This window comes from Anomaloglossus baeobatrachus, chromosome 5, assembly GCF_048569485.1.
Source record: "Anomaloglossus baeobatrachus isolate aAnoBae1 chromosome 5, aAnoBae1.hap1, whole genome shotgun sequence".
NCBI lineage: Eukaryota > Metazoa > Chordata > Amphibia > Anura > Aromobatidae > Anomaloglossus > Anomaloglossus baeobatrachus.
Window position 1 is genome coordinate 239,620,684 of NC_134357.1, and position 18,774 is coordinate 239,639,457.

At 51.0% G+C, this 18,774-nt stretch overlaps 1 protein-coding gene across 1 annotated transcript in view; it reads left to right on the forward strand.

The window, feature by feature from the left end:
- The first annotated feature begins 6,511 nt into the window (after window positions 1-6,511).
- LOC142311123 (uncharacterized) overlaps window positions 6,512-18,774 on the forward strand; it is a 105,846-nt gene continuing 93,583 nt past the window's right edge. The window contains exon 1 of the mRNA XM_075349252.1: window positions 6,512-6,681. The gene's annotated coding sequence lies outside the window, so the exon portion shown is untranslated. The remainder of the gene's footprint in view (window positions 6,682-18,774) is intronic.

Here is an 18,774-nt window from a genome sequence, read left to right on the forward strand (position 1 = left end):
CCCCTCCCCGCAACCGAGACATGAAGGCACGGATCAGAGGAGTGCCCACATTCTCCCTGGGTTCCCAGGATCTATCCTCAGGACCATACCCCTCCCAGTCCACCAGGAAGAACTGCCGGCCACGAACAGTCTTCATGGCCACGATATCTCTTACCGCGTAGATGTCGTCCTCAGCAATAGGAGGAGGAGCCGGGCTGGCAGCAGCGGAGAAGGGACCAAGGAACACCGGCTTGAGGAGAGAGACGTGGAAGGAGTTGGGTATTCTCATCGTGGCCGGAAGCTTCAGTTTGTAGGAGACCTCATTGATCTTGCTGAGGACCTTAAACGGCCCGATGTAGCGAGGACCCAGCTTGTAGGAAGGAATCTTCAGTCGGATGTACTGGGAAGCAAGCCAGACCAGGTCACCAGGAGAGAAACACGGAGGGTCTAGACGCCTTTTGTCAGCGTGTTTCTTCATCCGCTGGGAAGCGCGCCCAAGGGACGCCTTGACAGAGTCCCAAATGGTAGCGAAGTCACGGGCTACAGTATCAGCAGCAGGGACATCCGAAGAAGGGGATATAGGCAACGGGACGGAAGGCTGTAGTCCGTAAACGACATGGAAGGGAGATTTGGAGGACGACTCACTGACGTGGTGGTTATGGGAGAACTCAGCCCAAGGCAGAAGCGTGGACCAGTCGTCGTGATGGGCGTTGACATAGTGACGTAAGAAGGATGTCAAGATTTGATTGACCCTCTCCACTTGGCCATTAGACTGAGGATGGTAAGCGGAAGAAAAGTCCAGAGTCACTCCCAGATGTTTGCAGAGAGCCCTCCAGAAGCGGGAGGTGAACTGAGTTCCTCTGTCGGACACGATGTGGGAAGGAAAGCCATGCAAGCGAAAGATGTGTTGTATATAGGCTTCCGCGAGTTCCTGAGCAGAGGGCAGTCCGGGCATAGGGACGAAGTGAGCCATTTTGGAGAACCGATCCACCACGACCCATATGACTGTGTGTCCGGAGGATACTGGCAAGTCCGTAATAAAGTCCATCGCTATGTGTTGCCATGGAACTGAGGGTATCGGCAGAGGCAGAAGACGGCCATAGGGCAGGTGTTTGGGCGTCTTGTTCCTGGCACAAGAGGGGCAGGCAGAGACAAAGGCGGCAACGTCCGTGCGAAGGGATGGCCACCAGTAATGGCGTACAATCGCACCCCATGTTCTCTTCTGGCCTGCATGGCCGGCTGTTTTCGAGGCATGACCCCAGTGTAACACTTTTTCCCTGTCGGTCTCAGAGACATAGGTCTTCCCGGGTGGTATCTGGGCCAGAGTGACAGGAGCCACCGGAACAATCTTGTTAGGAGAGATGATAGGTTGGATAGTCTCTTCCTCCTGCTCCAGGGGCATGAGAGACCTAGACAAGGCATCAGCGCGTATATTCTTGTCCGCGGGTCGGAAATGAAGCTGGAAGTCAAACCTGGCAAAGAATAAGGACCACCTGGCTTGCCGTGGGTTCAGTCGCTGAGCGGACCGCAGGTATTCCAGGTTCTTGTGGTCCGTGTAGATAATCACGGGGTACACTGCTCCTTCCAGGAGGTAGCGCCACTCCTCCAGAGCCAGTTTGACCGCTAATAGCTCTCGGTCACCGATGGTGTAATTACGTTCAGGTGCTGAGAAGCTTTTAGAGAAGAAACCGCAAGTCACCATCTTCCCGGAGGAGGATTTTTGCATGAGCACTGCTCCGGCTCCTGAGGAGGAAGCATCCACCTCTAAGGTGAACTGGCGGTTTAACTCTGGTCGGTGGAGTACAGGAGAGGAGGCGAATGCTCGCTTCAGGGAGCAAAATGCGGCGTCGGCCGCAGGTGACCAGTCCTTTGGATTAGCCTCCTTTTTGGTCAGAGCGGAGAGAGGAGCAGTCAGGGCGGAGAAGTGAGGAATAAACTGGCGGTAGTAGTTGGCAAATCCCAGGAACCGTTGGATTGCCTTCAGTCCAGAAGGGGGAGGCCAGTTGAGAATGGCGGAGACCTTCTTGGGATCCATCTGCAGCCCAGTCCCCGAGATGATGTATCCCAGGAAAGGAAGAGAAGACTGCTCAAAGACGCACTTCTCATATTTGGCGTAGAGACGATTCTCTCTCAGTCTTTGTAGAACCAGCTTTACGTTCTCTCTGTGGGTCTGGAGGTCCGGAGAGAAAACAAGAATGTCATCCAGATAAACTACTACACATACGTAGAGGAGGTCCCGGAAAATGTCGTTCACCAGTTCTTGGAATACGGCAGGAGCGTTACACAGACCGAAGGGCATCACACAGTATTCATAGTGCCCATCGCGAGTATTAAACGCGGTCTTCCATTCGTCCCCAGAGCGGATACGAACTAGGTTGTAGGCACCCCGAAGATCCAGTTTGGTGAACACACGGGCTCCTCTGAGCCGATCGAACAGTTCGGGGATGAGCGGTAGGGGGTACTTGTTTTTTATAGTAATCTGATTCAAGCCCCGGTAGTCAATGCATGGGCGAAGGTCACCCTCTTTCTTCTTAACGAAGAAGAAGCCTGCTCCCGCAGGAGAGGAGGATCTCCGGATGAATCCCTTTGCCAGGCTTTCCATGATGTAGGTGGACATGGCCCTGGTTTCGGCTGGAGACAACGGATATATCCGTCCTCGAGGTGGTGTTGTTCCTGGGAGCAGGTCGATGGCGCAATCGTAGGGACGGTGTGGCGGAAGTACCTCAGACTCCTTCTTGTCAAAAACGTCCGTGAAGGACCAATAGGCCGAGGGCAGACCCGGTAGGTTCTCAGGAACCGGAGGTCGTCGGACTGGTTGTATAGACTTTAGACATCTCTCATGACAGGCAGAGCCCCAACGGGTGATTTCGCCAGTACCCCAGTTGACTGAGGGTTCGTCTGTTCGCAACCAAGGAAGTCCCAGCAGGACTTGGTGGGACATGTGTGGAAGGACGTAGAGAGCGATGTTCTCGGTGTGCAGAGCACCGATACGCAGTTCCACCGGCTTCGTGATCCAGGAGATGGTATCAGAGAGGGGTCTCCCATCCACCGAGGCAATCAGTAGGGGCTTCTCGAGTAGAGTAACAGGCAGCTGGTATTTGTCCACCGTGGCCTGCTGGATAAAATTGCCTGCTGCTCCGGAGTCGAGGTATGCCTCAGCCGTGAAGCGCGTCTCTCCTGTTGATACTTGTACCGTCCACATAACTGGGTCGGAGAGAGTCCCAGCACCTAGGGTGGCCTCTCCTACCAACCCTAGGCTTTGGAGTTTCCCGGCCTTTCCGGACAGGAGCGTAGGAGATGTGTGTCCCCTCCGCAGTAAAAGCAGAGGCCCTTGGCGAGCCGCTCTGCTCGACGTTGGTCAGACTGTCGTACTCGATCAACCTGCATGGGTTCGTGGACAGGAATCCCAGCTGTAGATGACTGTGGCACAGAGGACTTCTGTGGCGGAGAGGAGTGCCGTACCGCACGTCGCTCACGAACCAGCTCTTTGGAGCGCTCCTGAAAACGAATGTCCACTCGCGTGGCTAGGGCAATCAGGGCATCTAGGGTGGAGGGCATGTCACGACCCGCCAACTCATCTTTGATGCGACTTGACAGTCCTTCCCAGAAGGCGGCTGTCAGGGCCTCATTATTCCACCCGAGTTCAGAAGCCAAAGTGCGGAAACGGATGGCGTATTGGCCCACCGTCAGTGTTCCTTGACGTAGGCGGAGAAGTGATGAAGCAGACGCAGAGGCGCGTCCCGGCTCGTCAAAGGTACTGCGAAAGGCCTGCAGGAACTCTTGAAGATCCTTGGTCATGGGGTCCTCCTTCTCCCACAAGGGGTTCATCCACGCCAGTGCCTCGCCCTCCAGGTGAGACATTATAAAGGCGACCTTGGCTTGGTCGGAGGCGAACAGATGGGGCAGCTGCGTGAAGTGAAGGGAGCATTGGTTTATGAAGCCCCTGCAGGTCTTGGGATCTCCAGCATAACGAGGAGGTGACGCCAAACGGAGTCGGGAAGCATCCGACGCGGCTGCCACTGGTGCGGGAGCCGTGGATTGCCTAGTGGGAGACCTGGTTGCTGCAGGCGTCATTGATGCTTGTAATGTGTACAGGCGAGTGTCCACGGAGGTCATAAATTGCAGCATGCGGGTCTGGACTTCACGCTGGCGTTGGAGTTCCTCTTGCAGGGCCAATAGTGCTGCAGCGGGATCCATGGCCTGATCTTACTGTCAGGGCCGGGCGGTCGGGCAGACCCAGGAGGTGGACCCACTGGACCGAACTCTAAGATGGTGGTAGGGAGTCCGGTAGCTGAAGCACTGATGGGCAGCAGAACAGTCCGTGCAAGTGAAGGTAGCGAAGGAGTCCCTGGGACCACGGAGTCACAGATGGTAGTCCGGGTGACGTAGCTCAGGTTCGGAGGCCGAGATGATGTCAGGCGGGGTCCGGAACCTTGGGAGCGAGATGACAGGTCACCGCAGGGATCCGAGATGGTACGGACTGTCAGATGGCAGACGGACAGCGTGCGGGGCTCGGGATTCAGCAGGACTGGATGGCGAGGCGGGATCAGCTCTAGAAGAGAGATACGTAAGTATGGCAGGAAAACACAAGGAGACCTGACTCCTAGCTCAGAAAACACGAAGATCAGGCCCCGCCCCCTTGGACAAGAACCCCCTTTATACCCCGTACCTGTCTAACCTCATTTCCTGTTAATGGGCGCTGGCCCTTTAAGAAAGGGTCAGTGACCGCGCGCGCGCCCTAATGCGCGTGCGCGCGGCCCGGGTGCCAGAAGCCAGGGAAGGAGGCTGAGAGGAGGACGCAGGGGAGCCGAGCAGGGCCTGGGAGGCCGTCGGGCGCCGGGATCGGCGGCCAGGAAGCCCAGGAAGGACGGGCACAAGGGACTGGGACGCGGGGAGCGTGGCAGGTGAGCCGGGGAGCGGGGCAGGGGACCCGGGAAGGGGAGCCGAGGACCCGGGGAGCGTGACAGGTAGTTTGGTTTGGGGATTTGGTCCGTGACGCCACCCACGGGTTGTGGTGAGGTTGGGCACCACCGCTGCTGGTGACGGGGATCCCGGGAGCGATGACAGGGAGCAGCTGGGATGTTGTTCTCCCCCTCCGTGGGTAGGGGTTGGTGGTCCCGGGGCCCGGTGAGGTGACGGGGAGGCAGGGTCGGGAAGGTGCAGGGTCGCTTGGATTGCGCAGCGCGGTGCCGGATGGCACAGTAGTACTCACTCAGCCACAAATGTATGCAAAGTCTCTGGTAAACCAAATGGCTGGATGGACGGGTCCCGCAGCCGGCTGCTGTGGCTTCTCCTGGACGGTTGGTGGTGGCTGCCTTTCCCTGCACCTGTGTGTATGTTCGGTCCCGATGGATTCCCACCGGTAACCCGCTCCCCAGCATGTGTATGTGCCGGAGGAGCCCTTTTGCCCGCAGGCTCTGGCCCTTGGAACTCTAGCTGTGGCGGTAGCTGTATTTCCTTTTGCTGGTTGGACGGTTGCCTTCAGTCGGGTCTTGGCTGTTAGGAAACCCCTGGGGTTGCGGTCACTGACGGACTTGACCTCTAATGGCAACTCCAAGCCTGGTTGGGGTCCGTAGGCCCTGCCTGTGTGTGCTGGCTTCACTTCGCTCCCCGGTTCGGTACCGGCGGGCCACCGCCCGTCCCCGGTCCTACGGTTCCGCGTTGATTCGCCTCTCCTGCAGACGGCCACCACCGTCTGCCAACCTTGCTCTCAGTGCCCGGGCCACACACCCGGACACCGTCAGTTTACTCCTCCACTTCCACTTTACTCCATCACTTCCCTAACTGAACTGCTTCCTTTTCCCGCCTCCAGGACTGTGCACTCCACAGTGGGTGGGGCCAACCGCCTGGCTCCGCCCCACCTGGTGTGGACATCAGCCCCTGGAGGGAGGCAACAAGGATTTTGTGTCTGGCTGATGTGCCTGTCTCAGGGTGGGGGGGTGTGTTGTAGTACCTGTGACGACCTGGCTAGTCCAGTGCGCCACATAGGCATAATCCACCCACGATCAGATTATCGACCCATGAGCGCATGATCACCTCACGATTACACGATCAACTCACGAACGCATGATCTACCCACAATAGCATAATTCACCTATAATCGACTCACAATCGCATGATTGACCCACAATCGCTGGATAGACCCAAGATTGCATGATCGACCCACAATGCCATGATCAACCCATTCACGGATTTGGGCGTCCCAGAGATCGGGATACGGATAAACTCAGAACTTGGTACAACCCCTGCAATACTGGGGCAGAACCTCCTTATACAACCTGCATATTAGTCTTAACCCTGTTGGCAAATATATTCTGCTTGTGAGACTCCTCAAAATTGCTGGAGATAATCAGCAAACGTGATTCAGGGACTTCAGAAATACATTCACTTCAGGAACCTGCCATTACTATCGCCCTGACAGTTACCATGGATACAGCGTCGCTTACATGGACATATGATGATAGGGGAGGTTAGATTACAGGACCTGCGGTGATATCGGTCATGTGATCAGTCACATGATGCGGTATGTGTCTGCCGAGCTGCTTTATGGCTGGAGCAGGATGCGCACAGCTGTGAGTCCAGTGTACGTGTACCGCAGCTGAGACTATTGGCACAGCCAAGCCCTGGATGGTATATGGGAGCATAATAATTAATGGCCGAGAATACCAGTCACATGACACTCTGACGTCAAAAGGTCCTGCGGTATGGGAATTACTCTCCACAGTTCATTTATATGTATGAGCTGCTGTATATTCTCCATATGTAGTGTATATAGTATATAATGACTGTGTAATGTGTATGAGGTGCTGTATATTCTCCATATATATAGTATATAATGGCTGTGTAATGTGTATGAGCTGCTGTATATTCTCCATTGTAGTGTATATAGTATATAATGACTGTGTAATGTGTATGAGCTGCTGTATATTCTCCATATGTAGTGTATATAGTATATAATGGCTGTGTAATGTGTATGAGCTGCTGTATATTCTCCATATGTAGTGTATATAGTATATAATGGCTGTGTAATGTGTATGAGCTGCTGTATATTCTCCATATGTAGTGTATATAGTATATAATGACTGTGTAATGTGTATGAGCTGCTGTATATTCTCCATATGTAGTGTATATAGTATATAATGGCTGTGTAATGTGTATGAGCTGCTGTATATTCTCCATATGTAGTGTATATAGTATATAATGGCTGTGTAATGTGTATGAGGTGCTGTATATTCTCCATATGTAGTGTATATAGTATATAATGGCTGTGTAATGTGTATGAGCTACTGTATATTCTCCATATATATAGTATATAATGGCTGTGTAATGTGTATGAGGTGCTGTATATTCTCCATATATATAGTATATAATGGCTGTGTAATGTGTATGAGGTGCTGTATATTCTCCATATATATAGTATATAATGGCTGTGTAATGTGTATGAGCTGCTGTATATTCTCCATATATATAGTATATAATGGCTGTGTAATGTGTATGAGCTGCTGTATATTCTCCATATATATAGTATATAATGGCTGTGTAATGTGTATGAGCTGCTGTATATTCTCCATATATATAGTATATAATGGCTGTGTAATGTGTATGAGGGGCTGTATATTCTCCATATATATAGTATATAATGGCTGTGTAATGTGTATGAGGTGCTGTATATTCTCCATATATATAGTATATAATGACTGTGTAATGTGTATGAGGTGCTATATATTCTCCATATATATAGTATATAATGGCTGTGTAATGTGTATGAGGTGCTGTATATTCTCCATATATATAGTATATAATGGCTGTGTAATGTGTATGAGGTGCTGTATATTCTCCATATGTAGTGTATATAATATATAATGGCTGTGTAATGTGTATGAGGTGCTGTATATTCTCCATATATATAGTATATAATGGCTGTGTAATGTGTATGAGGTGCTGTATATTCTCCATATATATAGTATATAATGGCTGTGTAATGTGTATGAGCTGCTGTATATTCTCCATATATATAGTATATAATGGCTGTGTAATGTGTATGAGGTGCTGTATATTCTCCATATATATAGTATATAATGGCTGTGTAATGTGTATGAGCTGCTGTATATTCTCCATATATATAGTATATAATGGCTGTGTAATGTGTATGAGCTGCTGTATATTCTCCATATATATAGTATATAATGGCTGTGTAATGTGTATGAGGTGCTGTATATTCTCCATATATATAGTATATAATGACTGTGTAATGTGTATGAGGTGCTGTATATTCTCCATATGTAGTGTATATAGTATATAATGGCTGTGTAATGTGTATGAGGTGCTGTATATTCTCCATATGTAGTGTATATAGCATATAATGGCTGTGTAATGTGTATGAGCTGCTGTATATTCTCCATATGTAGTGTATATAGCATATAATGGCTGTGTAATGTGTATGAGCTGCTGTATATTCTCCATATGTAGTGTATATAGCATATAATGGCTGTGTAATGTGTATGAGCTGCTGTATATTCTCCATATGTAGTGTATATAGCATATAATGGCTGTGTTATGTGTATGAGGTGCTGTATATTCTCCATTGTAGTGTATATAGTATATAATGACTGTGTAATGTGTATGAGCTGCTGTATATTCTCCATATGTAGTGTATATAGCATATAATGGCTGTGTAATGTGTATGAGCTGCTGTATATTCTCCATATATATAGTATATAATGGCTGTGTAATGTGTATGAGGGGCTGTATATTCTCCATATATATAGTATATAATGGCTGTGTAATGTGTATGAGGTGCTGTATATTCTCCATATATATAGTATATAATGACTGTGTAATGTGTATGAGGTGCTATATATTCTCCATATATATATAGTATATAATGGCTGTGTAATGTGAATGAGCTGCTGTATATTCTCCATATATATAGTATATAATGGCTGTGTAATGTGTATGAGCTGCTGTATATTCTCCATATATATAGTATATAATGGCTGTGTAATGTGTATGAGCTGCTGTATATTCTCCATATATATAGTATATAATGGCTGTGTAATGTGTATGAGCTGCTGTATATTCTCCATATATATAGTATATAATGGCTGTGTAATGTGTATGAGGTGCTGTATATTCTCCATATATATAGTATATAATGGCTGTGTAATGTGTATGAGGTGCTGTATATTCTCCATATATATAGTATATAATGGCTGTGTAATGTGTATGAGGTGCTGTATATTCTCCATATATATAGTATATAATGGCTGTGTAATGTGTATGAGGTGCTGTATATTCTCCATATATATAGTATATAATGGCTGTGTAATGTGTATGAGGTGCTGTATATTCTCCATATATATAGTATATAATGGCTGTGTAATGTGTATGAGGTGCTGTATATTCTCCATATGTAGTGTATATAATATATAATGGCTGTGTAATGTGTATGAGGTGCTGTATATTCTCCATATATATAGCATATAATGGCTGTGTAATGTGTATGAGCTACTGTATATTCTCCATATATATAGTATATAATGGCTGTGTAATGTGTATGAGCTGCTGTATATTCTCCATATATATAGTATATAATGGCTGTGTAATGTGTATGAGCTGCTGTATATTCTCCATATATATAGTATATAATGGCTGTGTAATGTGTATGAGGTGCTGTATATTCTCCATATATATAGTATATAATGGCTGTGTAATGTGTATGAGGTGCTGTATATTCTCCATATATATAGTATATAATGGCTGTGTAATGTGTATGAGGTGGTGTATATTCTCCATATATATAGTATATAATGGCTGTGTAATGTGTATGAGGTGCTGTATATTCTCCAAATGTAGTGTATATGTTAGGGCCAGGTGGACGGGCAGACCCAGGAGGTGGATCCACTGGGCCGAACACCTTAATTAAGGCAAGGGGTCCGGTAGCCGGAGCACTACGGGTGGCAGGACAGTCCGTGCAAAAGAGTAGAATGGAGAAGTCCCTGGGACCACGGAGTCACTGATGGTAGTCCGGGTGACGGAGCTCAGGTTCGGAGGCCGAGATGTTGTCAGGCAGAGTCCGGAACCGATGGAGCGAGAGGACGAATCACTACAGGGATCAGAGATGGTACGGACTGACGGGATGGCAGATAGTCAGCGTTCGGGGTTCGGGAATTGGCAGGACCGGATGGCGAGACAGGAGCGGCTCTAGAAGAGAGATAGGTGAGTATATCACAGAGACACAGGGAGACCTGACTCCTAGCTTAGGAAACACGAAGAACAGGCCCCGCCCACTTGGACATTAAACCCCTTTATACCCTGTACCTGTGTGTTCAATTTCCTGTCAGTGGACGCTGGCCCTTTAAGAGAGGGTCAATGACCGCGCGCGCGCCCTAATGCGCATGCGCGAGGCCCGGGTGCCAGAAGCCAGGGCAGGGAGCGGTGTATAGGAAGCAGGGGAGCTGGCCTGGAGCAGAGCTGCCGACGGGCGCCGGGAGCGGGGACCGGGCCGCCTGGGGACCGCAGGTGATGGAGGCTGGAGACCGTGGAGCGGGGGACGCCTGACAGAGGAGCCGGGGAGCGAAGCAGGGAAGCCGGGGAGCGTGGCAGGTGAGCCGGGGAGCAGAGCAGGGGACCCGGAGATCGTGACAGTACCCCCCCCCACGCCCCCCTCCCCGCAACCGGGACAGGAAGGCACGTATCAGGGGAGTACCCACATTCTCCCGGGGTTCCCAGGACCTATCCTCAGGACCATACCCTGCCCAGTCCACCAGGAAGAACTGTCGGCCCCGTACAGTTTTCATGGCCACAATATCCCTTACCGCATAGATGTCATCATCAGCGATAGGAGGAGGAGCCGAACTGGCAGCAGCGGAGAAGGGACCAAGGACGTGGAAGGAGTTGGGTATCCTCATCGTGGCCGGGAGCTGCAGCTTGTAGGAGACCTCATTTATTCTGCAGAGGACTTTAAACGGCCCGATGTAGCGAGGACCCAGCTTGTATGAAGGTATCTTCAATCGGACGTACTTGGAAGCAAGCCAGACGAGATCTCCTGGAGAGAAACACGGAGGATCCAAACGCCTCTTGTCTGCGTGTCTCTTCATCCGCAGGGAAGCACGTCCAAGGGACGCCTTGACAGAGTCCCAAATTGTTGCAAAGTCACGGGCTACAGCATCAGCAGCAGGGACATCCGAGGAAGAGGATACAGGTAATGGGACGGAAGGCTGAAGTCCGTAAACGACATGGAAGGGAGAGCTGGAGGAGGACTCACTGACATGGTGGTTATGGGAGAATTCAGCCCAAGGAAGAGGCGTGGACCAGTCGTCATGATGGGCGTTGACGTAGTGACGTAAGAAGGAGGTCAAGATCTGATTGACTCGTTCCACTTGGCCATTCGACTGAGGATGGTAGGCTGAAGAAAAGTCCAGAGTCACTCCCAGATGTTTGCAGAGAGCCCTCCAGAAGCGGGAGGTGAACTGAGTTCCTCTATCAGACACGATGTGTGATGGAAAGCCATGCAACCAGAAGATGTGCTGTATGTAGGCGTCAGCGAGTTCCTGAGCTGAGGGTAGTCCAGCCATAGGGACGAAATGAGCCATTTTGGAGAACCGATCCACCACGACCCATATGACTGTGTGTCCGGAGGACAGGGGCAAGTCCGTAATGAAGTCCATTGCAATGTGTTGCCACGGAACTGAGGGTATAGGCAGAGGCAGAAGACGGCCATATGGCAGGTGTTTGGGCATCTTGTTCCTGGCACAAGAGGAGCAGGCTGAGACAAAAGAAGCGACGTCCGTGCGAAGGGATGGCCACCAGTAATGACGTACAATCGTACTCCATGTTCTCTTCTGACCAGCATGGCCGGCTGTTTTCGAGGCATGGCCCCAGTGCAACACTTTTTGCCTGTCGGTCTCAGAGACATAGGTCTTCCCGGGCGGTATCTGGGCCAGGGTGACAGGGGCCACCGGAACGATTTTACTAGGGCAGATGATGGGCTGGGATGTCTCCTCCTCCTGCTCCATGGGCATGAATGACCTGGACAAGGCATCTGCGCGTACATTCTTGTCCGCAGGTCGGAAATGGAGCTGGAAATCGAACCTGGCAAAGAACAAGGACCACCTGGCTTGCCGTGGATTCAGTCGCTGAGCGGACCGCAGGTATTCCAGGTTCTTGTGGTCCGTGTAAATGATCACGGGGTACACTGCTCCCTCCAGAAGGTAGCGCCATTCCTCCAGAGCCAGTTTGACTGCCAATAGCTCTCGGTCACCGATGGTGTAGTTGCGTTCAGGCGCTGAGAAGCTCTTGGAGAAGAAACCGCAAGTAACCATCTTCCCGGAGGAGGACTTCTGCATGAGCACTGCTCCGGCTCCCGAGGAGGAGGCATCCACCTCCAAGGTGAACTGTCGATTTAACTCCGGACGGTGGAGCACAGGGGAGGAAGCAAATGCCCGCTTCAGAGAGCCAAACGCGGCGTCGGCCGCAGGTGACCAGTCCTTTGGATTAGCCCTCTTCTTGGTCAAGGCGGAGAGAGGTGCAGTCAGAGCAGAGAAGTGAGGGATGAACTGACGGTAATAGTTTGCGAATCCCAGAAAGCGTTGGATTGCCTTCAGTCCAGAAGGAGGGGGCCAGTTGAGAATGGAAGAGACCTTCTCCGGATCCATCTGCAGGCCGGTATCGGAGATTACGTAACCCAGGAAGGGAAGAGAAGACTGCTCGAAGACACACTTCTCGTACTTGGCGTACAGACGATTCTCTCTCAGTCTTTGTAGTACCAGCTGCACGTTCTCTCTGTGGGTCTGGAGGTCCGGAGAAAAGACCAGGATGTCATCAAGATACACCACCACACAGATGTAGAGAAGGTCCCGGAACACGTCGTTCACCAATTCTTGAAAGACTGCTGGTGCGTTACACAGGCCGAAGGGCATCACACAGTATTCATAGTGCCCATCGCAAGTATTGAACGCGGTCTTCCATTCGTCCCCAGAGCAGATGCGGACCAGGTTGTAGGCACCCCGAAGATCCAACTTGGTAAACACACAAGCTCCTCTAAGCCGATCAAACAATTCGGGGATGAGCGGCAGGGGGTATTTATTTTTCACGGTGATTTGGTTCAATCCCCGGTAGTCAATGCATGGGCGTAGGTCGCCCTCTTTCTTCTTAACGAAGAAGAAGCCTGCTCCAGCAGGAGAGGAGGATCTCCGAATGAATCCCCTTGCCAGGTTCTCTGTGATGTAGGTAGACATGGCCCTTGTTTCGGCAGGAGACAGCGGATATATCCGTCCTCGAGGTGGTGTAGTTCCCGGGAGCAGGTCGATGGCACAATCGTAAGGACGATGTGGCGGCAGTGTGGAGACACGGGGCTCAGTGGGCGCTCTCGTCCACTAAAACCCGCCGCCTTTAGAAAGACAGCGTGGCTCAGGGCTCATCCCAACTGAACGCCGGCCTCCCTAACCGTGGGCGTAACACTACTCAGACAACACAGGGTGAGGGAACCACAATAATTAGACTTTATTGGATCCCCAAACAATTAACGGCACATAACGCATAACCAGCAAAACACACAAATGTAACAGGCAACAGAGTCTCACCCTTCCGCTGGCTCACCAGGGATTTAGAATGTCCATGCCTCACAGGTTCCAAGCTGTCTGAGGTCTACAAAGTCTGTAACAGGTGACTGAACTGTCCCAACCTGCGTGTCCTCCTTAGGTAGTCCTGGTTTGATGTTACAATCCTGGCAGCCGGAGTCGAAATCCCTAGGCTGTGGATATGGTCTCCAACCGGATCCGGAGTCCCTAGATTGAAGCCATAAGATGTCCTGATCCTCCAGTCAGCTCCAAAGAGCTTAGACTGAATCCATCAACCATCAACAACCACTGGTGGCTTAAAGAAGTCCTTTTTATAGCCACAACCTTCCCCTTGGATACACTGCGTCCTCATCGATTGGTTGGACAAGATTGCTTCTCCCATTGGAGGAATTTCAAGCTGCATGGACAATGTTCATTTAAATGATGTGCTTAGAAAGGCTGAGGGTGTACATGTAAACTGGGAGCCACTGACTAGACAATGGCTACTAAGGTAATTACATTATCAATACACAACTACAATACAATGGTTACTGGAAATGTCTGGAGAACAATAGTCTAGCTTTCAGTGGCCAACACAATTACATTGAGTCAACAAGAGTCTTGTAAAAACAATGAGGGACTTCTCCCCCATCTATAGACAATCTATCATGCTGTCTGGCTGGATTTTAAGAAACGTTAACCCATGAGAGTCCATGTCGTCACATTCCTCCCCCTTCTTAATATTAGCCAGACATGATAGGCTTCCGATCATCCTTCTCCTCTTGACGGCATTGTCCTTTTTAATGGTGAGGTCAGCAACAGAGGCTTGCATCTATACACCTCCCCCTGATTACCTCCCCCAAGTTGAGCAGCCATATTGTGGACAAGCACTAAGGTGGGGTCCATGAGTTGGGCCTGCACAAATCTCCCACTATCAATCCTCCCCCAGTCAATAGCCACAGTGTGGTTAGGCTTACTCACGGTTCTTGGCTCAGAAGTGGATGTTGGAGACCGGGAATGTAAACCATCCCTGGAAAAGATGTTAGAAAAATCCACATCAGGGTCCTGCTTGGCTTGGAGGTGGGTGGTGGCTGCTTCAAACTGACTGGATAGCCCTTGTCCTAGGTCATTCTCCAAAATGACTGGTGTGAGCAGGTAATTCACAAGCCCCACTTTCACTTCCCTTTGAGTGGTATCCGAAACATCAGGCTTGGTGGGGCCATCTATGAACCCCACTTCAACTTCCTCCTGGCTAGACCCCGAAACAACAGGTGTTGGGAGGCTGTCCATAAACTCCATATGGACCTCTTCCTGGTCAGACCCCAAAGTAACTGGTGTGGGGACGGTGTCCATAAGCTCCACATCAGCCTTGCTCTGATTAGTCTCCACAATGACAGGTGTGGGGAGGCTGTTCACAAGTCTCACATCAACCTCTCCCTGGTCCTTTCCCGAAATAACTGGTGTGGGGACGGTGTCCATAAGCTCCACATCAGCCTTGGTCTGGTCAGTCTCCACAATGACAGGTGTGGGGAGGCTGTTCACAAGTCTCACATCAACCTCTCCCTGGTCCTTTCCCGAAATAACTGGTGTGGGGACGGTGTCCATAAGCTCCACATCAGCCTTGGTCTGGTCAGTCTCCACAATGACAGGTGTGGGGAGGCTGTTCACAAGTCTCACATCAACCTCTCCCTGGTCCTTTCCCGAAATAACTGGTGTGGGGACGGTGTCCATAAGCTCCACATCAGCCTTGCTCTGGTCAGTCTCCACAATGACAGGTATGGGGAGGCTGTTCACAATCTCCACCTCGACCTCTCCCTGGTCAGTCCTTAGGTCCAACTGCACACATGCCAGAGGAATGTCTGAGCGCTGGCCCTCAGCCAGGGAGATGGATAATTGGGAATCCAGTACAGGGTCTTCTGGGGAAACAATAACTGGGCTTACCAGAGTGATGGAAGATCCAATGTCTCGAAGTCCCTGAGCCTGTATATCACCGATCTTGACCATCTGGATGTGGGGATGGAGGTTGGCTGGTGTACGTTGTCCGACCTGCCGTAGAGTGTGGACTGGATAAACCACTTCCTCAGCTATTGGTGTTTCTTGGGAGTAGCATTCCTCAGGTCTCGTTGGTTCATCTCGGCATATGTTGACTGTTTGGACTGGCAGATGGGCTCCAAGCATGCGGCCTCTTTGTTTTGGTGCAGCTTCTGCTGGGTAGCGGGACCATCCTTCTCGACCGGCTAGTGCTAGCAGTACGGCAGCTGGAATCCCATAAACATATTCCATAACCCAAGCCCTCTCTTCTCTTGAGGATCTAGGCCCCAATGCATCCAACAATGCTGTGGCTTGGGCCATTTTGGACAAAGTTGATTTCCGATTGTCACTAGATCCATGATGTGGCACATAGTTTAAATCCTCCGGGTCAATATCGGCGGGATCCTCATCGTCCTCTGCATCATTCTGGGCATCCCAATGGACTAATTTCCGGATCAAGTCTGACCGAGTGTCAGTGTTCCTGTAGTCAATCTTTCGCATCTGGCACAGATCCTGTAGCATCCATTTACTGCTGCGGTCGTAACTCCTCTCTGGTCCTTGTCCCATGGCTGAGCTGGTGGGGTTGGACATGGCAGCGTCCGAAACCTGAATGCCTCCCCTATGGCCTGCTGGGTATGCTTATGTGCCTCCCTGGTTGTTGAGCCCTGGACGGTGTCCGAAAACACCAGTCCACTGCAGCTCCCCTGGGTAAACCAGGCTGAGTAGTATCCCACTGCTGCCACCAATTGTGGAGACACGGGGCTCAGTGGGCGCTCTCGTCCACTAAAACCCGCCGCCTTTAGAAAGACAGCGTGGCTCAGGGCTCATCCCAACTGAACGCCGGCCTCCCTAACCGTGGGCGTAACACTACTCAGACAACACAGGGTGAGGGAACCACAATAATTAGACTTTATTGGATCCCCAAACAATTAACGACACATAACGCATAACCAGCAAAACACACAAATGTAACAGGCAACAGAGTCTCACCCTTCCGCTGGCTCACCAGGGATTTAGAATGTCCATGCCTCACAGGTTCCAAGCTGTCTGAGGTCTACAAAGTCTGTAACAGGTGACTGAACTGTCCCAACCTGCGTATCCTCCTTAGGTAGTCCTGGTTTGATGTTACAATCCTGGCAGCCGGAGTCGAAATCCCTAGGCTATGGATATGGTCTCCAACCGGATCCGGAGTCCCTAGATTGAAGCCATAAGATGTCCTGATCCTCCAGTCAGCTCCAAAGAGCTTAGACTGAATCCATCAACCATCAACAACCACTGGTGGCTTAAAGAAGTCCTTTTTATAGCCACAACCTTCCCCTTGGATACACTGCGTCCTCATCGATTGGTTGGACAAGATTGCTTCTCCCATTGGAGGAATTTCAAGCTGCATGGACAATGTTCATTTAAATGATGTGCTTAGAAAGGCTGAGGGTGTACATGTAAACTGGGAGCCACTGACTAGACAATGGCTACTAAGGTAATTACATTATCAATACACAACTACAATACAATGGTTACTGGAAATGTCTGGAGAACAATAGTCTAGCTTTCAGTGGCCAACACAATTACATTGAGTCAACAAGAGTCTTGTAAAAACAATGAGGGACTTCTCCCCCATCTATAGACAATATCATGCTGTCTGGCTGGATTTTAAGAAACGTTAACCCATGAGAGTCCATGTCGTCACAGGCAGTACCTCTGACTCCTTTTTATCAAAGACGTCCGCGAAGGACCAATAGGCCGAGGGCAGTCCCGGTAGAGACTCTGGAACCGGAGGTCGTCGGATGGGTTGAATAGTCTTCAGACAGTTCTCGTGGCAAGAGGAGCCCCATCGGGTGATTTCACCAGTACCCCAGCTGACTGACGGTTCGTGTGTCCGTAACCAGGGGAGTCCCAGCAAGATTTGATGAGACATGTGTGGGAGGACATAGAGAGCGATGTTCTCGGTGTGCAGGGCATCGATACGCAGTTCCACCGGCTTGGTGATCCACGAGATGGTGTCAGAGAGGGGTCTCCCATCCACAGAGGCAATCACGAGGGGTTTGTCGAGTGGAGTAACAGGCACCTGGTACTTGTCCACCGTGGCCTGCTGGATGAAATTGCCTGCTGCCCCGGAATCGAGGTACGCCTCGGCCGTGAATCGCGTCTCTCCCGTTGTCACTTGAACAGTCCACGTAACCGGGTCTGAGAGAATCCCAGCACCTAGGGTGGCCTCTCCTACCAAGCCTAGGCTTTGGAGTTTCCCGGCCTCTCTGGACAGGAGCGTAGAAGGTGTGTGCCCTCTCCGCAGTAGAAGCAGAGGCCCTTGGCGAGCCGTTCTGCTCGGCGTTGTTCAGACTGCCGCAAACGGTCGATCTGCATGGGCTCGTGGACGGAGACACCAGATGACGTTGAATGAAGTACGGCGGGCTTCTGCGGAGGAGAGGAATGCCGTATCGGCCGTCTCTCACGGGACACCTCTTTGGATCGTTCCTGAAAGCGGAGATCCACTCGAGTCGCTAGGGCAATCAGGGCATCCAGGGTGGATGGCACGTCACGACCAGCCAGCTCATCTTTGATACGACCCGAGAGGCCTTCCCAGAAGGTGGCGGTTAGAGCCTCATTGTTCCACCCGAGTTCCGAAGCCAAGGTGCGAAAACGGATGGCATATTGGCCCACCGTCAGAGTCCCCTGACGTAGCCGGAGGAGAGATGAGGCAGACGCGGAGGCGCGTCCGTGCTCGTCAAAGGTGCCACGAAATGCCTGCAGGAACTCCTGGATGTTGGTGGTCACCGGATCCTCCTTCTCCCACAAGGGGTTCATCCAGGCCAGTGCCTCACCCTCTAGATGGGACATCATGAACGCGACCTTGGCTTGATCGGAGGCAAACAAGTGCGGCAGCAGCTTGAAATGGAGAGAGCATTGATTGATGAATCCCCTGAAGGTCTTGGGATCTCCGGCGTACCGGGGTGGTGAGGCCAAACGAAGTCTGGAAGCATCCGAGGAGGCTGCCACGGGAGCTGTGGCCGTGGATTGTACAGTGGAAGCTCGAGATGCCGAAGATGTGACCGACGCTTGCAGCGTGTTCAGGCGGGCGTCCACAGAAGACATGAAGTTCAGCATGCGGGTCTGGGTCTCACGCTGGCGTGTGAGTTCTTCCTGCAAGGCCGTTAGTGCTTGGGCGGGATCCATGGCCTGTTCTTACTGTTAGGGCCAGGTGGACGGG